The following is a 27,751-nucleotide window of genomic DNA, read 5'->3' as shown; positions in this document are numbered from 1 at the left end:
TATATATATATATGTATATATATGTATGTATATATATATACATATATATATAGGTATATATATATATGTATATATATGTATGTATATATATATACATATATATATAGGTATATATATATGTATATATATGTATGTATATATATATACATATATATATAGGTATATATATATATATCTTTTCTAGTATATCTGTTAGTTTTCTAACTTTATTTTATTTTTTTTTATTTTTGGTTATTATTCTGCTCCTTTTTTCTTTTTTTCATTTGCTGCCCTGCACAGCTTGAAGGATCTTGCTTCATGAAGTGGGAATCAGGCCAGAGCCCCCACACTGGAAGCTCTGAGTCTGAACCACTGGACTTAAAGAGAACCTTAGGCCCAAGGAATATATATTGGAGTGAGTTCCCCTGGAGATCCTCATCTCAGCACCAAGACCAAACTCTATCCAACAGCCTACAAACTCCAGTGTTGGAGGTCTCAGGTCAAACAAACAGTAAGACAGAAAAAAAATGAGATGACAAAAATTATGTCACAGATGAAGGAGCAACGTAAAAGCCTACAAGACCAAATAAATGAAGAGTAAATAGGCAACCGACCTGAAAAAGAATTCAGAGTAATGACAGTAGAGATGATCCAGAATCTCAGAAATAGAATGGAGGCATGGATTTAGAAAATTTTAAAAATGTTAAGAAAGATCTAAAAGAACTGAGGAACAAACAAACAGAGATGAACAGCACAGTAACTGAAATGAAAAATACACTAGAAGGAATCAATAACAGAATAACTAAGGCAGAAGGAAGAATAAGTGAACTGGAAGACAGAATGGTGGAAATAACTGCCAAGGAGCAGAATAAAGAAAAAGGAATGAAAAGAATTGAAGACAGTCTCAGAGACCTCTGGGACAACACTAAATGCACCAACATTTCTATTATAGGGGGCCCAGAGGAAGAAGAAAAAAAGAAAGTGTCTGAGAAAACATTTGAATAGGTAATAGTGGAAAACTTTCCTAACATGGGAAAGGAAATAGTTACTCAAGTCCAGGAAGTGCAGAGAGTCCCACATATGATAAACTCTTGGAGAGACACATACTAATCAAACTAACAAAAATTAAATTCAAAGAAAAAATATTAAAAGCAGCAAGGGAAAAGCAAAAAGTAACATACAAAGGAATCACCATAAGGTTATCAGCTGGTTTTTCAGCACAAACTCTGCAGGCAAGAAAGGAGTGATAGGGTATACTCAAAGTGATGAAAGAATAAAACCTACAACCAAGATTACTCTACCCAGCAAGGATATCATTCAGATTTGACAGAGAAATCAAAAGCTTTACATATGAGCAAAAACTAAGAGAATTCAGCACCACCAAACCAGTGTTACAAAAAACACTAAAGGACTTTCTCTGGGTGGGAAACACAAGAGAAGAAAAAGACACACAAACACAAACACAAAATAATTAAGAAAATGGTAATAGGAACATATATATCAATAATAACCTTGACTGTAAACGGATTCAGTGCTCCAATCAAAAGACACAGACTGGCTGAATGGATACAAAAATTAGACCCATATACATGCTGTCTACAAGAGACCTGCTTCAGACCTAGGGACACATACACAATGAAAGTGAAGGGATGGAGAAATATATTCTATGTAAATGGAAATCAAAAGAAAGCTGGAGTAGCAATATTCGTATCAGATAAAATAGACTTTAAAATAAAGACTGTTACAAGAGACAAAGAAGGACATAATGCATAATGATCAAGGGATCAATCCAAGAAGAAGTTATGACAATTATAAATATTTATGCACCCAACATTGGAGCACCTCAATACATAAGGCAAATGCTAACAACCATAAAATGGGAAACTGACAGTAACACAATAATAGAAGGGGGAATTAACACCCTACTGATACCAATGGACAGATCATCCAAACAGAAACTAAATAAAGAAACACAGGCTTTAAATGACACAATAAACCAGATAGATTTAATTGATATTTATAGGACATTACACCCCCAAATGGCAAAATACACTTTCTTCTCAAGTGCTCATGGAACATTCTCCAGGAGGGATCCCATCTTTGGTCACAAATCAAGCCTCTGAAAATTGTAGAAAAATGAAATCATATCAAGCTTGTTTTCTGACCAAAATGCTATGAGATTGGAAATCAATTATAGGGGAAAAAATGTAAAAAACAGGAAAACATGAAGGCTAAACTGTTCACTACTAAATAAACAGGAGATCCCTGAAGAAATCAAAAAAGAAATAAGAGACCAATGACAATGAAAACACAACAACCCGAAACCTATGGGATGCAGCAAAAGCAGTACTAAGAGGGAAGTTTATAGCAATTCAATCTCACCTCAAGAAACAGGAAAAATCTCAAATAAACAATCTAATCTTACACCTAAATCAACTAGAGAAAGAAGAACAAAGAAACACCAAAGTCAGTAGAAGGAAAGAAATCATAAAGATCGGAGCAGAAATAAATGAAATAGAAATGAAGAAAACAATAGCAAAGATAAATAAAACTAAAAGTTGGTTCTTTGAGAAGATAAACAAAATTAATAAACCTTTAGCCAGACTTATCAAAAAAAAAGGAGAGGATGCAAGTCAATAAAATTAGAAATGAAAAAGGAGAAATCACAACTGACACCACAGAAATACAAAGGATTATAGGAGACTACTACAAACAACTATATGCCAAGAAAATGGACAACTATGAAGAAATGGACAAATTCCTGGAAAGGTACAATTTTCCAAGACTGAACCAGGAAGAAATAGAAAATATAAACAGACATATCACAAGTAATGAAATTAAAACTGTAATTAAAACTCTTCCAACAAACAAAAGCCCAGTATCAGATGGCTTCACAGGCGAAGTCTATCAAACATTTGGAGAATAGCTAACACTTATCCTTTTCTAACTCTTCTAAAAAATTGCAGAGGGAGAAACACTCCCAATTTCATTCTAAAATGCCACCATCACCCTGATACCAAAACGACGCAAAGATATCAGAAAAAAAAAAAACAGAAAAGAAAAGAAAATTACAGGCCAATGTCACTGCTGAACCTAGATGCAAAACTCCTGAACAAAAACTCAAAATGGATTAAAGACTGAAATGTAAGACCAGACACTCTAGAACTCTCTTAGAGGAAAACATAGGAAAATCATTCCTTTATCTAAACCACAGCAAGATCATTTTTGACCCACCACATAGAGTAATGAAAATAAAAATAAAAAATAAAAAAATGGGACCTAATTAAACTTAAAAGCTTTTGCACAGCAAAGGAAACTGTAAACAAGATGAAAAGACAACCCTCAGAAATGGAGAAATATTTGCAAATGAAGCAATGGACAAAGGATTATTCTCCATACTATACAAATAGCACATGGAGCTGAATATCAAAATACAAACAACCAAATTACAAAATGGGCAGAAGATCTAAATAGACATTTCACCAAAGAAGACATATAGATGGCCAAGAGGCACATGAAAATGTGTTCATCATCACTAATTATTAGAGAAATGAAAATAAAAATTACAATGAGGTATCACCTCACACTGGTCAGAATGGCTGTTGTCAAAAAATCTACAAACAATAAATGCTGGAGGGAGTGTGGAGACAAGATAATGCTTCTGCAGTGTTGATGGGAGTGTAAATTGATAGAGCCACTATGGAGAACAGAATAGATCTTCCTTATAAAACTTAAAATAGAACTGCAGTATGACCCAGCAATCACACTACTGAGCATATACCCTGAGAAAACCATTATTCAAAAGGACACGTGTACCCCAATGTTCATTGCAGCACTATTTACAATAGCCAGGACATGGAAACAACCTTAATGTCCGACGATAGATAATGGATAAAGAATATGCAGTACATATATACAATGGAAATATTACTCAGCCATAAAAAGGAACAAAATTATATCATTTGTAGAGATGAGGATGGACCTAGAGTCTGTCATACAGAGTGAAGTAAGCCAGAAAGAGAAAAACAAATATCGTATATTAACAATTATATGTGGAATCTAGAACAGTGGTACAGATGAACCTATTTGTAGGGCAGGAATAGAGATGTTGGCATAGAGAATGGACATGTGGACATGGGAGGGGGAAGGGGCGTGGGACGAATTAGGAGATTAGTTTTGACAAATATACCCTACCGTGTGTAAAATAGATAGCTAGTGGGAACCTGCTACATAACACAGAGAGCTCAGCTCAGTTCTCTGTGATGACCTAGATGGGTGGGATGGGGAGTTTTGAGGGAGGTCCCAGAGGGAGGGGATATAGGTATCCATATAGCTAATTCACTTCATCATACTGCAGAAACTAGCACAATGTTGTAAAGCAATTTTACTCCAATAAAAATAAATGAATAAATAAATAAATAAATAAATAAATAAAAACTAGGCCATTAAAAAAAAAGAAGAAAAGAGAGAGGGCTCAAATCAATAAAATCAGAAAAGAAAAAGGAGAAGTTACATCCAACACCACAGAAATACAAGTGTTCATAAGAGATTACTATAGTTATATGCCAACAAATTTGACCATCTATAAGAAATGGATGAATGCCTAGAAATGTACAATCTCCCAAGAAATAGGGAGTATAAACAGAACAATTTCTAGTAATAAAACTGAATCATTAATTAAAAACTGACAACTAAAAAAAGTTCAGGATTAGATGGTTTCACAGATGAATTTACCAGACATTTAAGGAAGAGGCAAGACCTATCCATCTCAAACTATTCTAAAAAATTAAAGAGGAAGAAGTGCTTCCTCACTCATCTATGAAGCCAGCATCACCATGATAACAAAACCATACAAAGACACCAGAAAATCAAAGGAATTACAGGTCAATATGACTAATAAACATAGATGCAAAACCCTCAACAAAATATTAGCAAAACAATTTCAACAATACATTAAAAGAATCATACACTATAACCAAATGGCATTTATCCCAGGGTGCAAAGATGCTTAAACATCCACGAGTCAATCAATGTAATACACCATTAACAAATTAAAGAATAAAAATCATATGATCATCTCAAGAGATGCCAATAAATTTTCTGATAAAATTCAACATCGATTTATGATTAAAATCCTTTGCAAAAGTGGGTATAGAGGGAGCATATCACAACATAATAAAGGCCATATAGGACACACTCACCACAAACATCATATTCAATGTTGAAAACCTGAAAGCATTTCCTCCAAGAGCAAAAACAAGACAATGAGTCTCACTTTTGTCACTTTTATTCAAAATAATATTGGAATTCCTAGCCACAGACAAAAGTAAGAAAAAAAGAAATTAAAAAAATTCAAATTGGAAAGAAGTAAAATGGTTAGTTTGCAAATGACATGAAAATCCTAAAGATACCACCAAAAAGTATTAACACAAATAAATGAATTCAGTAAAATTGCCAGATGCAAAATTAATATACCAAAATCTGTTGCATTTCTATGTACTAACAAGAACTCTCAGAAAGAGAAATTAAGAAAACGACCCCATGTACAATCAGAACAACAGTAATAAAATACCTGTAAACAAATCAAACTAAGGAGGTAAAAGCCTGTATTCTGAAATCTATAAGTCACTGATGAAGAAAATTTAATATGACAAAAACAAATGGAAAGATATAATGTGTTCATGGATTGGAAGAATCAATATTGTTAAAATGACCATACTCTAAAATCTGTAATACAATCTACAGATTAAGTGCAATCCCTATTAAAATACAAGTGGCATTTTTTACAGAACTAGCATAAATAATTCTAAAATTACATGGAAACACAAAAGACACTAAATAGTCAAAACAATCTTGAGAAAGTAGAAAGGAGCAGAACGTATTACACTCCCAGATTTCAAACTATAGTACAAAGCTATGATAATCAATGAAGTATGCTACTGGCATAAAAACAGAAACATAGATAAATGGAATGGAATAGAGAGCATATAAATAATGCCACACTTATGTGGTCAATTAATCAATGAGAAAAGAGGCAACAATTTTCAATGGGGAAAGAACAACTCCTTCAATAAATTGTGTTGGGAAAGGTAGACAGCCTCATGCAAGAGAATAAAACTGGACTATTTTCTCACACCATAATTAAAAAAAACATAATGGATTACAATTTTAAATGTAAGTCTTTAAATGAAACCATAAAACTTCTAGATAAAAACATAGGCAGGAAACTTTTTGACTTCTGTCTTAATAATATGTATTTTTTGATATGTTTCCACAGGCAAGGGAAAAAAATGGGACTACATCAAACTAAAAATATATTTCACAGTGAAGAAAACTATCAACAAAGAAAAGCCACCTACTGAATGGGGGAAGATATTTTCAAATACATCTGATAAGGGATTGATATACAAAATATACAAGAACTCATACAACTCAACATCAGGAAAAGACAAAACTTAAAATTAGCTGAGAATCTGAATAGACATTTTTCCAGAGAAGACATACAGACAGCCAACAGGCACATGAAACATTGCTCAACATCATTAATTATCAGGGAAATGCAAATCAAAGCCATAGCCACTTCAAATCTGTCAGAATGCCTATTATCAAAAAGACAACAAGTAGCAATTATTGACTTGGATGTGGAGAAAAGTGAACCCTCATGCACTTTTGGTGGGGCTATAAATTGGTGTGGTCACTTTGTAAAACACTATGAAGGTTCATAAAAAAAAATATAAAATATCCTGCAATCCAGTTATTCAATTTCTGGGTAGTTTTCCCAAGAAAATAAAGTTACTACTTTGAGAATATATATGTCCCCCTATGTTCATTGCAATATTAATTACAATAGCCAAGTTAAGGAAGAAACCTATGTGTTCATCAATAGATAAATGGATAATGAAGTTGAAGATGTGAGATATATATATATATATATATATATATATATATATATAAAAGTATTAGCCATACAAAAATGAAATATTCCCATTTGCAACAACATGAAAGGATCTAGAAAGTATTATGACTAGTAGAATAAGTCAGGTAGAGAAAGGCAAATACCATATTATTTCACTTATATGTGGAATCTGAAAAACAAAGCAAATGAACAAACTGATAGAAACAGACTCATAGATACAGGGAACAAACTTTTGCTCCCAAAGCAGAGAGTGGTGGGAATATGAATGAAATAAGTGAGGGATACTGAGTAACAAACTTTCAGTTACAAAATAAATGAGTCCAGGAATGAAATGCACAGCATGGGGAATATGGTCAATATTAGTTTTTTGCTTTGTTTTGAATTTTTATTGAAGTATAGTTGATTTACAATATTAAGTTAGTTTCAGGTGTACAGAAAAGTGATTCAGTGCTATATATACATATATATTCTTCTTCATATTCTTTTCCATTATAGGTTATTACAAGATATTGAATATAGTTCTCTATGCTATACAGTAGGTCCTTGTTCTTTATCTATTTTATATATGGTAGTATGTATCTGTTATATCCCCAAATCCAAATTCATCCCTCCCCGCACTTTCCCCTTTGGTAATCATAAGTTTGTCTTCTATGTCTGAGTCTATTTCTGTTTTGTAAATAAGTTCATTTGTGTCATTGTTTTAAGATTCCATGTATAAATGGTATTATATGGTATATGCCTTTTTCTGTCTGACTTCCTTTACTTAGTATAATAATCTCTAGATCCATCCATGTTGCTGCACATGGCATTATTTCATTATTTTTTATGGCTGAGTAACATTCCATCATATATATATATATATATATATATATATATATATATATACCACATCTTTATCCATTCATTTGTGGGTGGACATTTAGGTTGCTTCCATATCTTGGCTATTGTAAATAGTGCTGTTTTGAACTTTGGGGTACATGGTATCTCTTTGAACTAAAGCTTTCATCTTTTCTGGGTATATGCACAGGAGTGGAATTGTTAGATCATATGGTGACACTACTGAGTTGCCACTATTTAAAATATCAAGTTTTCAACCAAGAGTTATGAGATATACAAAGAAATGAGAAAGAAAGACCCATACACAGGAGAAAAGCAGTCAATAGAAACTGTCCATGAGGAAGTGTAGATGTTCCTAGATGTTTGACTTAATAGACAAAGACTTTTAATAAATTATTTTAAATATGTTCAAAAAGTAAAGGCAACCATGCACAAAGAAATAAAAGAAAGTATGAGAATAAGGTATCACCATATAGAGAATATCAATAATGAGATTTAGAGTATCAGAGACCTGTGGGACACCATCAAGTGCTCCTGGGACTACACAGCAGCAGTCCCAGGAGAGAGAAAGTGAGGCAAAAGAACATTTTAATAAATAATGTTTAAAAAATTCTTAATTAATTAATGGAAAGCATAAATCTACATATTGAAAGCAGCAAAAGAGAAAGGTCAAAATCAAGGAGTCCATAATAATACTAACAATTGATTTCTCATCAGAAACCATGGCGGCAAGAAGGCAGTGAGATGATATACATATTCAGAGTGCTGAAAGAAGATTGTCAGTCAAGAATTCTATATTTAGCAACACCATTCTTCAAAAATTAGAATTCATTAGCTGATAAACAAAACCAGAATTCACTGCTAGCAGACCTTCCCTTCAAAAAAAACTGAAGTAGCCCTTCAGGCTGGAATGAAAGGATACTGCACAGTAACATGAAGAAATAAACACCAGTGCTACTACACAGGTAAGTATAATATATTTTTGTTTACTACCTTTTGCTTCTCTCCAATTTAAAACACAATTACATAAAGCAATAATTATAAAATTGTGTTGATAAGCCTATACTGTAGAAAGATATAATCTGTAGGACAATAATACTATTAATAGTAGCATAAAAGAAGGGAAAAGGAAAGTTTTTGTATATTACTGAAATTAAGTTGAGATTAATCTTAACTAGATATTTATAAATTGTGATATTAATTTTTAAAATTTTATTGGAATATAGTTAATTTACAATCTTGTGTTAGTTTCAGGTGTACAGCAAAGTAATTCAGCCATGCATATACACAAATCATTCTTTTTCAGATTATTTTCCCATATAGGTGATTATGGAATATTGAGTAGAGTTCCCTGTGCTATAGGTCCTTGTTGGTTATCATTTTTATACATACTAGTGTGTGTATGTTAATTCCAACCTCCTAATTTATCCCACCCCATGTTTGCCCTTTGGTAACCATAAGTTTGTTTTTGAAATCTGTGAGTCTGTTTCTGTTTTGTAAATAAGTTCATTTATACCATTAAAAAATAGATTTCACATCATGGTCAATATTATTTTAATAATTTAGTATAGTGAAACATGGTGACTTGATTTATTTTCATGATCATTTTTTAAGTATGGAAAAATCAAATCACTGTGCTGCACTCCTGGAACTAACATAGTGTTGTAAGCCAATTATACTTTGATAAAAAAGGAAACAATTCAAGCTGTTGATATCAGTTGATGGATATCAACTGGTGAGTAGTTTAAAAATATAGAGTGCATTGGGTAGAGATAAGAGCAAGATGACAAGTTGGGAAATATCAGTTTTCTTCCCCACAAAAGAAAAAACAATAATTAGACATCTATCAACCAGCAAAAAGCACTCCTGGGAGGACGCAAGAACCCAATTAAGAACATGTAGCAACACAGTTGAATGAAAAGAGAATAACAGCATAGAAAAAATCACTGGGATTATCAGTGTAGCTGAGACAACTGGAGATAGCTAAGAGCAAAGAGGAAGGATGGGGGTCACCAGTATCTGCCATGCAGAAGGTGCCACTGCAGTCCCCAGTGGCCTACTATGTAGAGGACCTTGGCTGCCTTTTTCTTGAAGACCTCAACATCCCCAGAGTTTTCATAGAAGAAGACCCCATATTGTTTATCAGTGAGGATCCCAGCAGTCTGCTCCCCAAAGTGTACTGATGGCTTTTGTCACAGAGGTAATCAACAGCCATTGCAGTTACAGATTCCCTGGACTGGGAAGTGCTTCTGAGTCCTCTCCATGAAGGATCCACTGTTGCATTGCCATGGGACTGGGACTGCAACCCTCTCCAAACTGCCTCACACGTAGAGCTTCAAATCTTTGGCCACTCAGCACAAACTATGCCCCAGGCCTTTGTTCTACATCAAATTCATGCATATTTGTGTCTCAGGAACTGAAGCCAGCACTGCTGAAAGATAGACTGAGCCCTGGACCCTGGAGCCACTGTTGCTCTACACATACATGTACTTAAGAACATGACTTCATGGCCACTTAATGAATATCCACGTCTAGGACACTGGAGCTACAACCACAGTGTGCATATTTGACCCAGAAAGCTTATTTAAAGAAATACTAGTTTAAAACTTGCCAAATCTTGGGAAAGATACAGACAGCAGGTACGTGAAGCTTAAAGACTTCCAAAAAGTACAATCCAGAGAGTCCTTCATCTACACACATTATAATCAAATGTCAAAAAGAATTTTGAAAGCATCAAGAACAAAGTGACTCATCACATAAAAAGGAACCCACAGAAGGCTGTAAGTGATTTTCTGCTATTTCTCAGCAGAAACCTTGAAAGCAAGGAGAAAGTGGGATGATACATTTAAAGAGTTGCAACAAAAAACAAAAGCCAGCCAACCAAGAATGCTTTACATGACAAAGCTACTCTTCCAAGTTGTAGGAGAGATAGACATTATCAGACACACAAAAGCTGAAGTAGTACATCACCAATAGACATGCTTTACAAGAAAAGCTAAAAAGAGTTCTTCAAGTTAAGAAGAAAAGATGCTATCTATAACATGAAAATATGTGAAAGTAAACAATGCACTGATAAAGGCTAGTGTATAATCAAATTCAGGATGCTCAAATACTGAAATGTTTGTGTGCAAATCACTTTTATCTCTAGTAAACTGTTAGGAAACAAAGTATTAAAAATAACAGTAGCTATAATAATTTGTTAACGGATACATGATATAAAAGATGTAAATTGTGACATCAAAAAAGATAAATGTAGGGTGAGGTAAGTAAAGGTATTTTGCATGCAAAGTTAACTTTTATCAGCATAGGATAGATTTTTATAACTATAAAATATTTTATGTAAGCCATATGGAAACCACAAAGAAAAACATGTATAGATACATAAATATAAAGAAAAAGAAATTTAAAATTAGCACTAAATAAAATTATCAAATTATAAAGGAAGACAGCAAAGAGGAAAAACAAACAAAAGGACAATAATAAGTCCTTACCTCTCAGTAATTAAATGTAAATAGAGTAAATTACTCAAACAAAACTCATAGAATAGCTAAATTGATAAAAATATATGACGTAGTAATATGGTGCCTACAAGAGGCTCATCTCAGCTTTAAGAACACACTGGTTCAAAGTGAAGGTGTCAAAAAAGATATTTCATATTAATAGAATCCAAAAGAGAGGAGGGTTAGCCATACATATATAGACAAAGTATATTTTAAGTGAAAAGCTATAACGAGAAAAAAAGTCATTATATAATGACAAAGAGGTCAATTTTTCAAGAGGAAATTACAATTTTATATATATATATATATATATATATATATATATATATCTCCAAAATCAAAGCACCTAATTATATAAAATAAATACTAAAAGAAATAGACAGCAATACAATAATGGAAGGGGACTTTAATATATTACTTTTAACAATAGATCATAAAGACACTAAATCTATGTGAAATATTGTACTTAAACAATAAACATTCTTCTCAAGCATACATAGAACATCTTTTAGGGTAGATCATATGTTGGGTTATTAAAAGAAAAAAGTCTTAGCAAATTTAAGTGCTTGAAATCATATCAAGTATTTTTTTCTGAATGCAATGTTATGAAAGTAGAAATCAATACCAGGAGGAAAACTGGAACATTTACAAATATTTATATATGAAACAACATATTCCTGAACAAACAATTTGTCAAAAAGTAAATAATAAAGAAAACTTAAAAAATTTAAAAAACAAAAATGGAAAGACAGTTGCATTCATTTATTTTCCACACGATAAGTTAAAGCCCGTATTAATTATCATTAATTTTACATATTACATAATATGTATGCTCTTACATATTATATATCCCCTAACAATTTTATCTCCATTGTATCCTATGGTCGCTCCATTAGATCACGAGCTTAATCACCATGCCGCGTGAAACCAGCAACCCGCTCGGCAGGGATCCCCCTTCTCGCACCGGGCCCATACACCGTGGGGGTAGCTAACGGTGATCTTTATAAGACATCTGGTTCTTACTTCAGGACCATTTTAACTTAAAATCGCCCACTCGTTCCTCTTAAATAAGACATCTCGATGGACTTATGACTAATCAGCCCATGCCTAACATAACTGAGGTTTCATACATTTGGTATTTTTTAATTTTTGGGGGGGGGCCTGCACCGACTCAGCTATGGCCTTAGAAAGGCCCTGTCGCAGTCAGATAAATTGTAGCTGGGCCTGTGTGTATTTTTGATTGGACTAGCACAACCAACAGGTGTTATTTAATTAATGGTTACAGGACATAGTACTCTATTATTCCCCCCGGGCTCAAAAAACCCTATCTCATAGAGGTTTAAACCCCCCTTCCCCCTTACAAAACTGATCATCTGCTTTAATATTCACCACCCCCCTACAGTGCTTCGTCCCTAGATCTACGCGCACTTTTTTTAATAAATCAATACTAAATCTGACACAAGCCCCATAATGAAATTATACAAATAATTTTCTACTCCACAAGTTAATGTAGCTTAAAATTTTATTAAAGCAAGACACTGAAAATGTCTAGATGGGCATTACTGCCCCATCAACACAAAGGTTTGGTCCTGGCCTTTCTATTAGTTTTTAGCAGACTTACACATGCAAGCATCCGCATCCCAGTGAGAATGCCCTCCAAATCATTAAAGACTAAAAGGAGCGGGCATCAAGCACACTACACTAGTAGCTCATAACGCCTTGCTTAGCCACACCCCCACGGGATACAGCAGTGACAAGAATTAGGCTATGAACGAAAGTTTGACCTAGCCATGCTAATTAGGGTTGGTAAATTTCGTGCCAGCCACCGCGGTCATACGATTGACCCGAATTAATAGACACCCGGCGTAAAGAGTGTCAAGGAACAATATAAAAATAAAGTCAAACCTTAATTAAGCTGTAAAAAGCCATAATTAAAATTAAGTTAAACTACGAAAGTAACTTTACCATAAACTGAGTACACGACAACTAAGACCCAAACTGGGATTAGATACCCCACTATGCTTAGTCGTAAACTTAAATAGTCCTAAAACAAGACTATTCGCCAGAGTACTATCGGCAACAGCCCAAAACTCAAAGGACTTGGCGGTGCTTCATATCCTTCTAGAGGAGCCTGTTCTGTAAACGATAAACCACGATTAACCTCACCAATCCTTGCTACTTCAGTCTATATACCGCCATCTTCAGCAAACCCTAAAAAAGGAACGAAAGTAAGCACAACTATTGCACGTAAAAACGTTAGGTCAAGGTGTAACCTATGGATTGGGAAGAAATGGGCTACATTTTCTATAATAAGAACACCCCTTAAACTTACACGAAAGTTTTTATGAAACCTAAAAACTAAAGGAGGATTTAGCAGTAAATTAAGAATAGAATGCTTAATTGAATAAGGCCATGAAGCACGCACACACCGCCCGTCACCCTCCTCAAGTGCCATAGCAGAGCCCCAGATCGCTAACTCATGCTAAGCAAGCGTACAAGAGGAGACAAGTCGTAACAAGGTAAGCATACCGGAAGGTGTGCTTGGATAAACAAGATGTAGCTTAAACAAAGCATCTAGTTTACACCTAGAAGATTCCACAACTCGTGTACATCTTGAACTATATCTAGCCCATATCCCTCCTCATCACTACTACTACAAACCAATCAAATAAAACATTTACCATACATCTAAAGTATAGGAGATAGAAATTTAATTATCAATGGCGCTATAGAGAAAGTACCGTAAGGGAAAGATGAAAGAATTATTAAAAGTAGAAAAAAGCAAAGTTTACCCCTTGTACCTTTTGCATAATGATTTAACTAGTGATAATTTAGCAAAGAGACCTTAAGTTAAATTACCCGAAACCAGACGAGCTACTTATGAGCAGTAACTAGAACAAACTCATCTATGTGGCAAAATAGTGAGAAGACTTGTAAGTAGAGGTGAAAAGCCTAACGAGCCTGGTGATAGCTGGTTGTCCAAGAAAGGAATTTCAGTTCAACATTAAACAATACTAAAAACCACACTAAGTTTCAACGTATGTTTAACTGTTAGTCTAAAAAGGTACAGCTTTTTAGAAATGGATACAACCTTTACTAGAGAGTAACATAAAACTTAAACCATAGTTGGCCTAAAAGCAGCCACCAATTAAGAAAGCGTTCAAGCTCAACAACAAAAACAAGTTTTAATTTCAACAATAAATAAAATAACTCCTAGCCTGACTATTGGACTAATCTATTCAATTATAGAAGAAATACTGTTAATATGAGTAACAAGAAAAATTTTCTCCTCGCACAAGCTTATATCAGTAACTGATAATATACTGATAGTTAACAGCTAATAAATATAACCCAACACTAAACTATTTATTAACCATACTGTTAATCCAACACAGGCGTGCACTAAGGAAAGATTAAAAAGAGTAAAAGGAACTCGGCAAACACAAACCCCGCCTGTTTACCAAAAACATCACCTCTAGCATAACTAGTATTAGAGGCACTGCCTGCCCAGTGACAATTGTTAAACGGCCGCGGTATCTTGACCGTGCAAAGGTAGCATAATCACTTGTTCTCTAAATAAGGACTTGTATGAATGGCCACACGAGGGTTTTACTGTCTCTTACTCTTAATCAGTGAAATTGACCTCCCCGTGAAGAGGCGGGGATAACACAATAAGACGAGAAGACCCTATGGAGCTTTAATTAATCAACTCAAAAAGCATAAAATAATACCACCAAGGGATAACAAAGCTTTATATGAGTTGACAATTTCGGTTGGGGTGACCTCGGAGTATAAAAAACCCTCCGAGTGATTAAAACTTAGGCCTACCAGCCAAAGTATAATATCACTTATTGATCCAAAATTTTGATCAACGGAACAAGTTACCCTAGGGATAACAGCGCAATCCTATTCTAGAGTCCATATCGACAATAGGGTTTACGACCTCGATGTTGGATCAGGACATCCTAATGGTGCAGCAGCTATTAAGGGTTCGTTTGTTCAACGATTAAAGTCCTACGTGATCTGAGTTCAGACCGGAGTAATCCAGGTCGGTTTCTATCTATTACGCATTTCTCCCAGTACGAAAGGACAAGAGAAATAAGGCCAACTTTAAAAAAGCGCCTTCAAACAATTAGTGATCCAATCTCAACCTAATAACCTAGCGCAAATATACCCTGCCCAAGATCAGGGCATTGTTGAAGTGGCAGAGTACGGCAATTGCATAAAACTTAAACTTTTATACCCAGAGGTTCAAATCCCCTCTTCAACAAATGTTTATAATTAACATTTTAACACTCATTCTTCCTATTCTTTTAGCTGTAGCATTTCTAACATTAGTAGAACGCAAAATCTTAGGCTACATACAATTCCGAAAAGGACCAAACATCGTAGGCCCATATGGCCTACTACAACCCTTCGCCGATGCAATCAAACTATTCACTAAAGAACCCTTACGACCAGCCACATCTTCCACCACCATATTTATAATTGCACCCGTACTTGCACTAACCTTAGCTCTCACAATATGAGCTCCCCTACCCATACCACATCCACTCATCAACATAAATCTAGGTGTACTCTTCATACTAGCAATATCAAGCCTAGCTGTCTACTCTATCCTGTGATCCGGATGAGCTTCCAATTCAAAATATGCTCTAATCGGAGCCCTACGAGCAGTAGCACAAACAATCTCATACGAAGTAACATTAGCTATCATTCTATTATCTGTACTCCTAATAAACGGCTCCTTCACTCTATCTACACTAAACATTACACAAGAAAAACTATGACTGCTCATCCCCTCATGACCACTAGCTATAATATGATTTATCTCCACCTTAGCAGAAACTAACCGAGCCCCCTTTGATCTTACAGAAGGAGAATCAGAACTCGTATCTGGCTTCAACGTAGAATATGCTGCTGGTCCTTTCGCCCTATTCTTTCTAGCAGAATATGCCAACATTATCATAATAAATATATTCACAACTATCTTATTTCTAGGAGCATTCCACGATCCATATGCACCAGAATTATGCACAACAAACCTAATCGCTAAATCACTACTACTAACAATATCTTTCCTATGAATCCGAGCATCCTACCCCCGATTCCGATATGACCAACTAATACATCTCCTCTGAAAAAACTTCCTCCCACTAACACTAGCTCTCTGCATATGACACATCTCATTACCCATCATAACAGCAGGCATCCCACCCCAAACATAAAATAAGAAATATGTCTGACAAAAGAATTACTTTGATAGAGTAAATAATAGAGGTTTAAGTCCTCTTATTTCTAGAATAATAGGAATCGAACCTACCCTTAAGAATTCAAAATTCTCCGTGCTACCACACTACACCATAATCTATAGTAAGGTCAGCTAAATAAGCTACTGGGCCCATACCCCGGAAATGTTGGTTCATATCCTTCCCATACTAATCAACCCATTCATCTCCATCACCCTACTAACAACCCTCGTCTTAAGCACAACAATTGTTACCATTAGCTCCCACTGATTATTCGCCTGAATCGGACTAGAAATAAACATAATAGCCATCATTCCCATTATAATGAAAAAACCTAACCCCCGAGCCACAGAAGCCTCAGCCAAATACTTTTTAACACAAGCCACAGCATCCTCATTACTCATACTAGCAATTATTATCAACCTAATACACTCCAGCCAATGGACCATCATAAAATTATTCGACCCAACAGCATCCATTCTAATAACAATAGCCCTAGCCATTAAATTAGGACTATCCCCTTTCCACTTCTGGGTACCAGAAGTTACACAAGGCATTCCCCTAAGCACAGGACTAATCCTACTTACGTGACAAAAACTCGCACCCATATCAATCCTTTACCAAATTTCACCATCAATTAACCTACACTTAATAATTACCATATCCTTTCTATCAATCCTAATCGGAGGTTGAGGTGGACTGAACCAAACACAACTCCGAAAAATTATAGCCTACTCATCAATCGCCCATATAGGATGAATAACCACTATTTTACTGTACAGTCCAACCCTCACCATACTAAACCTATTAATCTACATTGTAATAACCTTCACTATATTTATATTACTCATCCAAAACTCCACTACCACTACACTACTATTATCCCAAACATGAAACACAATACCTATTATGGCAACCTTCACCATACTCACCCTACTCTCCATAGGAGGACTTCCTCCCCTTACAGGCTTTATGCCTAAATGAATAATCATTCAAGAATTAACAAAAAACGACACTCTCATCCTACCCATCCTCATAGCCATCACAGCTCTACTCAACACTAAAATTCATGAGATGTAGCAAAAATATTTCTAAGAAATTATTTTATAATAATAAAGGCCTACATTAGGCCTTTATTATTGTATAAAATGTATACAAGATCTTGTATAAAATACAAGATCTCAAAAAAATCCTAAATTTGCAGCTCAAAGAACTAGAAAAAGAACAAATTAAGCCCAAAATTAGCACAAGCAAATAAATAACAAAGATCAGAGCAGATATACACCAAATAGAGTTTAGAAATACAATAGAAAAAAAATCAACAAAATTAAGAGTTGTTTTTTTCTGAAAAGGAAAGAAAATGGACAAACCTTTAAGTACACTAGGAAAAAAAGAGAAAAGACTCAAATGAATAAAATCAGAAATGAAAGAGAGGAGGTATTGTGTCTGATACTACAAAACTAAAAACAATCATAAGACTGCTATCAGTAATTATACCTCAACAAATGGCATAACCTAGAGGAAATGGATAAATTCACAGAAACGTTCAAGCTATCAAGACTGAATCATGAAGAAATAGAAAATCTGAGCAAACCAATAATGAGAGAATAAAAGTGAAAGGGTAGCATTGACATATATACACTACCAAATGTAAAATAAATAGCTAGTGGGAAGCAGCTACATAGCACAGGGAGATCAGCTCAGTGCTTTGTGACCACCTAGAGGGGTAGGATAGGGAGGGTGGAAGGGAGGTGCAAGAGGGAGGGGATATGGGGATATATGTATACTTATAACTGATTCACTTTTTTATACAGCAGAAACTAACACAATATTGTAAAGCAATTATACTCCAATAAAGATGTTTAAAAAATTCAACAATCTATAAAAAGATTCATATACCATGATGAAGTGGGATATATGCTACGGATGCAAGAATGTTTCAATACCAAAATTCAATCAATATGATATACCACATTAACATAAAGAAGGATGAAAATTAAATGATCATCTCTATAGAAACAGTAAAAGCATTTGATAGCATGCAACATTAATTAATGATAAAAACTCCATTCAAAGTTGTTATAGAGGAAACAAATTTCAACATAATAAAGCCTATTTATGACAAAGCAACATATAAAATCATACTCAATGGTGAAAAGCTGAAAACTTTTCTTCTAAAATAAGGATCACAACAAGAATACCCATTCTCACCACTTCTATTTAACATAGTATTGGAAGTCCTAGCCACATCAATCAGACAAGTAAAAGAAATAAAAGACATTCAGATTGGAAGGGAAGTAGTAAGGGAAGAATGTGGAGAAAAGGGAGCACTAGTATACTATTGATAGGAGTGTAAATTGTTGCTTTCACTATGGAAGCAATATGGAGTTTCCTCAAATAACTAAAAATAAAACTATGATAAGATCCAGCAGTTCCACTCCTGTGTATATACCCAAAGAAACTAAAACACACTCAATTAAAATATACATACACCCCAATGTTCATAGCAACATTATTTCTAATAGCCAAAATATGGAAACAAATTAAGTTTCTGTCAATAGATGAATGGATAAGAAGTTGTGAGATATATATATATGTGTTTGTGTGTTTGTGTGTGTGTGTGTGTATACACACACAGTGGAGTATTACTCAGCCATAAAAAGAATAAAATTTTCCTTTTACAGCAACATGGATTGATCTTGAGGGTATTATGCTTAGTGAAATATGTCAGACAAATAAAGACAAATACTGTATAATATCACTTGTATGTGGAAGCTAAAAAACAAACTCACAGATATAGAGAATAAACTAGTAGTTTCCAGTGGGGAGAGAGAAGGTGGAAGAGGCAAGACAGGGATAGGGGACTAAGAGGAAAACCTACTATGTATAAAAGAAATAAATTACAAGGATATATTGTACAGCTCAGGGAACATATCCAATATTTTATAATAACTTCAAGTGGAGTATAATCTATAAAAATATTGAATCACTTCATTGTACACCTGAATCTAATATATTGTAAATCAACTATAGGTCAATTAAGAAAAAAATATGACCTAGGAAAATAATTGTCCAAAAATACATGTACACGTACATTTCTTCCAGCTTATGTTAATAGGAACACACTGTCAAAAATCTAAATGTAAAAAAATAAAGAAATGAGCTTGTCTGTGACCATATGTCGGAGTATTATGTAACCATTACATTTAGAGTGAAGAGACATATTAATTGACATGAGGGAGTTTATAATATATTTTAAAATTGCTTTTGGCCAAAGAATAGCAAAGAAAAATATAAAGATGAATATTCCCAGGAGAGAGGTCAGTGATATTGCCAAAGAGGAGATCCCCAGCCCTGGTCCTCCCACAGACTCACTGATTTGGCAAACATCCATGGAAAAAAGTGATTTTGTGGGAGCTTCAGGATCTAAGTAGGAGGTTTAAAACCTGGGTGGAGTCCAGGACCAAGCAAAGATGCTTTTAGAAGGAAGAAACACACCCCTGATAGCAAGCTCACTGACCAAAGACCTGGCTGTTGATATGGAAGAAATCACATCCACCTCTGTACTTGGTTCCAACTCCACTTGTTTATTGTCCTGCAGCCAGCCCTGCCTGCCCACAGACCCAGTAGCAGCCACATCTGCCCAAGACACTGGTAACAGGCTTTTGGATCATGGACCAAACTATGGGCCTGGAGGCAATCCTATCCTTCAGCAGACTCAGTTACAAACTTGCTAATATGCTGTCCCAGAGGTAATCTCATCTACTGACAGACCTAGCAGAAGCCACAACAGCCTCTTTCCAAAGTAGCAGTCCCCTGGACCATAGATACTACTGCTATCCTAGAGATTGTTCCATCCAAACATGGCCTTAATGACTGCTCAACCAACCCACAGACACAGAGATATCCCTCCTTAATTGCATATCTGGTGAAAGCTCTGCAAGAACACCCACAGACATAGCTCCAATCTGACCCATTGCTAGACCAGATAACTGTGGTCAATGATACCTGCAATAGGTTTACCAATGGACACTGTCAGATGACTTGCTCACAAACTCTGCTAACCAACCATCCCAGAATGTCTGACTGTGCTAACTGGTGAAGGTCTTTATCTTCTGAAGCCAATTTGTAAAGACTGAAGAGATGGTTATTCCTACAAATGCACAAACACCAACAAAAGACTACAAGAATCATAAAGCATCAAGCAAATATAACACCAGCAAAGGAAATAAAGATATAGAAACAGACCCTACATAAATGTAGATCTATGAACTTCTTGAAAAAGAACTTACGGTATGGTACTGGCACAAAAACAGAAAGATAGATCAATGGAACAGGATAGAAAGCCCAGAGATAAACCCACGCACACATGGTCACCTTATCTTTGACAAAGGAGGCAGAAATGTACCGTGGAGAAAGGACAGCCTATTCAATAAGTGGTGCTGGGAAAACTGGACAGCTACATGTAAAAGTATGAAGTTAGATCACTCCCTAACACCATACACAAAAATAAGCTCAAAATGGATTAAAGACCTAAATGTAAGGCCAGAAACTATCAAACTCTTAGAGGAAAACATAGGCAGAACACTCTATGACATAAATCACAGCAAGATTCTTTCTGACCCACCTCCTAGAGTAATGGAAATAAAAACAAGAGTAAACAAATGGGACCTAATGAAACTTAAAAGCTTTTGCGCAGCAAAGGAAACCATAAAGAAGACTAAAAGACAACCCTCAGAATGGGAGAAAATATTTGCAAATGAAGCAACTGACAAAGGATTGATCTCCAAAATTTATAAGCAGCTCATGCAGCTTAATAACAAAAAAACAAACAACCCAATCCAAAAATGGGCAGAAGACCTAAATAGACATTTCTCCAAAGAAGATATACAGAGTGCCAACAAACACATGAGAGAATGCTCAACATCACTAATCATGAGAGAAATGCAAATCAAAACTACAATGAGATATCATCTCACACCAGTCAGAATGGCTATCATCAAAAAATCTAGAAACAATAAATGCTGGAGAGGGTGTGGAGAAAAGGGAACCCTCTTACACTGTTGGTGGGAATGTAAATTGATACAGCCACTGTGGAGAACAGTATGGAGGTTCCTTAAAAAGCTACAAATAGAACTACCATATGACCCAGCAATCCCCCTACTGGGCATATACCCTGAGAAAACCATAATTCAAAAAGAGTCATGTACCAAAATGTTCATTGCAGCTCTATTTACAATAGCCCGGAGATGGAAACAACCTAAGTGTCCATCATCGGATGAATGGATAAAGAAGATGTGGCACATATATACAATGGAATATTACTCAGCCATAAAAAGAGACGAAATTGAGCTATTTGTAATGAGGTGGATAGACCTAGAGTCTGTCATACAGAGTGAAGTAAGTCAGAAAGAGAGAGACAAATACCGTATGCTAACACATATATATGGAATTTAAAAAAAAAATGTCATGAAAAACCTAGGGGTGAAACAGGAATAAAGACACAGACTTACTAGAGAATGGACTTGAGGCTATGGGGAGGGGGAAGTGTAAACGGTGACAAAGCGATAAAGAGGCATGGACATATATACACTACCAAACGTAAGGTAGATAGCTAGTGGGAAGCAGCCGCATAGCACAGGGAGATAAGCTCGGTGCTTTGTGACCGCCTGGAGGGGTGGGATAGGGAGGGTGGGAGGGAGGGAGACACAAGCGGGAAGAGATATGGGAACATATGTATATATATATAACTGATTCATTTTGTTGTGAAGCTGAAACTAACATACCATTGTAAAGCAATTATACTCCAATAAAGATGTTAAAAAAAAAAAATCATCCCAAAGAAGTTCAATGAACTAAAATAGAACACACCTAAGCAACTAAACAAAATAAGGGAAAAATACATAAAGAAATGAGAAATTCAATAAAGAAATAGAAACTGTTAAAAAGAACCAGACAATATTCCTGGAGGTAAAGAATACAATGACTGAACAGAAAAATCCAATAAAGAACTTTAACAGCAGGCTTGAACAAGCAGAAGAAAGAATTGGTGAAATTTTAGACAGGTCATTTGAAAATATTCAGTTGGAGGAATAAAAAGGAAAAAGAATAAAAGAGTGAAGGAAGCCTGTTTCAGACACAGAGCATCACTTAGAATACAGTATATGCATTATAGGAGTTTCACAAGGAGAGGAGAGAAAGGAGCAGAAACCTTATTTCATGGAATAATGACCGAAGACTTCTGAAACCTTGGAATAGAAACAGATATCCAATTTCATGACGTTTTCAAGTAGGATGAGCCCAAACAGAACTATGCTTAGGCACATTATAATTAAATTATCAAAACTCAATGACAGAATTTTGAAAGCATCAATATGCAAGCAACTTATCACATATAAAGAAACCCCCTTAGGACTATCAGTGAATTTCTCAGCATAAGCTGTACAGGTCAGTGTGTATATACAGTTATACACCAAAGACAAAGAAAAAAGAATCAAAGCACACAGCTGAAAAAAATCAACAATTCACAAATAAAGTCAATAAGAGAAGAGATGTACAAGTCTACAAAAGACAGAAAACAATAAAATGGCAATGGTAAATCCTTACCTATCAATTATTACTTTAAATATTAATGGCTTAACTTCCCAATCAAAAGACATAGAGTGACTGAAGAGATTAAAAAAATAAGACTCTAAAAAAAAAAAAATAAGACTCAACTATATGCTGCATACATAAGACTCCCTTTAGATATAAGGACACACATAGGCAGAAAGTGAAGGTGTGAAGAAAACATGTCCAAAGAAAATTATAACTGAAAAAGAGCAGAGATTACTAAACTCATATCAGAGAAGATATACTAAGTAAAAAACTGTCACAAGTAACAAATGTCATTATATAGTGATAAAAGATTCAATTCAACACAGACATATAAATATTATAAATAGTATGCACCCAACAAATTACGTAAATATATTAAGCAAACATTGATAGATATGAAGGGAGAAATAGACAGCAATATAACAATAGTGGGAAATTTCTGTATCCCACTGTCTACAATGGATAGCTCTTCCAGAAAGAAAACCAATAAGAAAACAGGAAAACTGAATAACACTATGGACCACATAGACCTGGCAGACATATATAGGACATTCCACACAATAGCAGCTGAATACTCATTTTTCTCAGATGCACAGGCATTAATCTCTAGAATAGATTACCGGAAATGTCAAAAATAATGTCTTAATCTATTTAAGAAGATTGAAATAATCCCATGTATTATTTGTGTCCACAATAACACTAGAAATCAATAATAGAAAAATAACAGGAATATTCACTTATACATGGAAGTTAAACAACACATTTTTAAACAACTGTTGAGTCAAAGAAATCAAAATGGGAATTAAGAATTCTCTTGAGACAAAGAAATGAAAGACAACATACAAAAACTTGTGGGATGCAGCAAAATCAGTACTAATAAGAAAGTTTACAGCAATAAAAGACTACATTAAAAAAGAAGAAAATAAACAACTTTACATCTCAAGAAACTAGAAAAAAGGAGAATTTAAAGTAAACCCAAATTTATCAAAAGCAATAAATAATGAAGATTAGAGCAGAAGTAATAAAATAGAAAAGAGAAAATCAATTTTAAAAATCAACAAAAGACATGGTTTCTAGAGAAGATAAATTAAATCAACACAAATTCAGCTAGAATAACTATGAAAGAAGAGAGGCTACACAAATAAATAAAATTGGAAATGAAAAAGGAGACATTGCAACTGATCTAACAGGAAAGAAGAAAGATCATTAAGGACTATTTTAAGCAATTTTACACCAAAAAATATAAAACCTAAAATAAATGAATAAATTCATACAAATATACAACCTACAAAGACTGAATCAAAGAGAAATAGAAAGCCTGAACAGATCAATAAGAAATAAATATATTGAAGGAATAATTTAAAAACTTCCAACAAAGAAAAACTGTGTCAAATGGCTTCAGAAGTAAATTCTACCTAACCTTTAAAGAATAATTAATGCGAATTCTTATACTCTTCTAAAAAATAAAAGGGAATATCTTCAAATTCATTCTATGGGGCCATAATTATCCTGATACCATAGCCAGACAAAGACACCACAAAAAATAAAAGCTACAGACCAATATTCCTAATAAGCATGAATGAAAAAATCCTCAAGGAAATACTAGCAAACCAAATAAAACAACACTTTAAAAGAATGATACAACATAAACAATTAATGTGCCCCGATTGGTTATTCCTGAGTGTCCAATCACAGTTCAACATATTCGGAGGAAACTTTACTTCCCACTACAAACAGAAATAACCTCCAGCTGGATTTAAGATATAAATGTGAAAGGTAAAACAATAAATATTTTATATTAAAACATAATATAGTATATTTGGGACATTGCAGAAAAGATATGTTTATTGACTGGACAAATAAATCACTGATTATAGTGCAAAAATGTATAAATTGGACTATGTTAAAAATAATCTCTTCTGAGTTTCACATTTGGAATGACTGCATAAGGAGCTCTGTGTACTTACTTCCAAGTTGTATAATCATAGCTGTTGGAAATTACTCTTTTCTCATATTCTATGGATATTTCCCTTAAAAAATTCAGCAGATGAAGAAACATATAGTCACAGCACTGTACCAAACATCATTAAGAATAGTAAGAGTCTGTGGCACTTGAGACATAACCTGATCCTTTCCTCTCCACTTCCTTAGCTCAAACTGACAAAAGCCCCACTGCTGTTGAGCATGGCAAAAAAGACAGGGATTTCTCTTCCATTAGATACAAATCAATGGATACAGTGCCTTACTAGGTGGGACAGGCAACTAGCATTTTTCATTCCTTTCAGTTTCAATTTGAAGAAGCTATATTCCTGGTGAATACACTTTAAGTTAGGTTCTCCATTCCACCACCAAACCTACACCAGATCTAACCCAGTGGTGGTAGGATGAAAATATTGAGGCCTCATGTGCCATAACACTATGTTGATATGAGGGCTGATGTTACACACAAAAGGTACAAAAAGAAGACCAGGTGCTACTGCACATCCCAGCAGCTGGAGTAGTGGCTGGGTGATTTTTCCCAAGAGAAGAAATTGTCCATAAGAATAGAAAGTTTACAAGCTTACCCAAAAGAGCTGATTTTATTTGATACAGAATGTGGGGAATTTCAAGTCTAAGGATTCTTTCACAAATAATAGCTTTCCTTAATTTAGGACAAGTTAAACCATAGGTTAATTAGTTCACCAGGAAAAATCATGGAAAGAGATACCTAAAAGAACATTTTTGGGGTCAGGAAATTAACCTCAAAGAATGGCCTAAAAAATTAGCCCAATAAATGGCCTTAAATTTAATTAGACCAAATGTGAAGCAATTTATGCTACAAGGCATTGTCAAAAATAATAATATAACCAGCCAGAACTCAATGTATTAACAACATCAATTAAATATTATGCGAGTATCAGAAGACAAAATCAGAGATAAAGCAGCAAGAAAACTATTAGAAGAAATAATGGCTGAAGTTTTTCCATATTTTATAAAAAAATATTATCTACACATCCAAAATGCTCAATAAATTCCAAGTAGAATAATCACAAAGATGTTCTTACCCAGGCACAACATAGTGAAATTGTTGAGAGACAAAGACAGAGAAAAGTTTCAAAAGCATCAAGAAACAACTGACTTTCACAAGGAGATTCCTCTAATATTAATAAATGTTTAGTCATTATGAACAATGGAAATCAAAAAGAATTGGAGAAACATGTTCAAATGCTTTAAAATATGGTGAATAGAGAATCATATTCACCAAAACTGAAGCAAATATGAAAGCAAAATAAAGGCATTCTCAGATTAACAAAAATAATGTATTTCTAACAGGAGTGTCCTACAGTACATGCTTCAGGCTTCAAGGAATTTCTTTGGGCTGAAAGCAAATGATCCCAGGTGTTAATTTGAATCTGTCTGCACACACAGAAAAGCAAAAATAAAGATAATTATGTAATTTTGAAAGACAATATAAATTCACACTTCTTTTTTCTTCTCTTAACTGAATGAGAAAACAGCTGTATAAAACAGTATGTGTATTGATGGGGTCAAAATATATAAGAACATAATATATTTGGAAATAATAGCAAAAAAGAGATGATGGGAGCAAAATTCTATGGACTAATGAAATGACACCAGATGATAACTTGAATTTTCAGGGAGAAATGAACAGAACAGCAAAAAGTAAAATGGCTATTTACAAAAATCTATGCATATATAATTGCTATTCTTTCTTTCCTCAGCTCTCTTACTATACATAAAATTGTATAAAGTTATAATTAGAACAATCTTTTATTCAGGTTGTAACATGAATAGATGTAACATGTAAAACTATAATAGCACAAAAACAGGAAGAGAAAATAGAACTACAAAAGGGTAATGTTTTTACATCTTGTTGGAGTCATGTGTATAAATATGAAGTAAATTCTTATAAGACATATATGGTAAGCCTTAGAACAACAAACAGGAATAAAAATTAAATAAACATAGAGAAAATTTATTAAAGAAATTAAAATCTTTCACTAGAAAATTTTTTCTTAGTGAGAATAAAATTAGAAAAGGAAGAATAGAATTAAAATATATGAAAGATATAAAAAACATAAATTAAAATATCACATGTAAATCCACCTATATCAATTGATCATTGAATGTAAATTGGTTAAACAATCAAACTAAAGACAGTGATTATCAGACCAGTTGCAAACAATATCCAAATATATCTGTCTATAGGAGACGTACTTTAGATTCAAAGATACAAAAAGATTGAAATTAGAAGAATGGATAAAGATATATTATGAAAATAGCAGTTATAAGAAAGCTGGGGTGTCCAGACTAATACCAGACAAAATAGACTTTAAGCAAAAATTGTTATTTGAGTAAAAATAATGACATTTAATCCTGACAAGAAGGGTTAATATGGAAGAAAAATATAATAATTATAAACATACATGTACCTAAGAAAGGAGAAATAAAATATATGAAGGAAAATGAATGTAAATATCAAAGGGAAAGATTGACAATTCAACAATAATAGAGACTTCAATTTCTCACTTTCAGTAATGGAAAGAAAAATGAGTCAGAAAATCAGCAAAAAATAGTAGACCTGAATAACACTGTAAGACATCTAGACCTAACAAAAGTCTAGAAAACAGTCCACCTAACAAAAACAAAATATATATTCTTCTTCAGGGCAC

The sequence above is a fragment of the Aethalodelphis obliquidens genome, unplaced genomic scaffold (assembly GCF_003676395.1).
Source record: "Aethalodelphis obliquidens isolate GAN/ISIS:26980383/991018 unplaced genomic scaffold, ASM367639v1 scaffold106, whole genome shotgun sequence".
In the NCBI taxonomy this organism is placed as follows: Eukaryota; Metazoa; Chordata; class Mammalia; order Artiodactyla; family Delphinidae; genus Aethalodelphis; species Aethalodelphis obliquidens.
The sequence above is the reverse complement of the archived record's forward strand: the minus strand, read 5'-3'. Positions refer to the sequence as shown.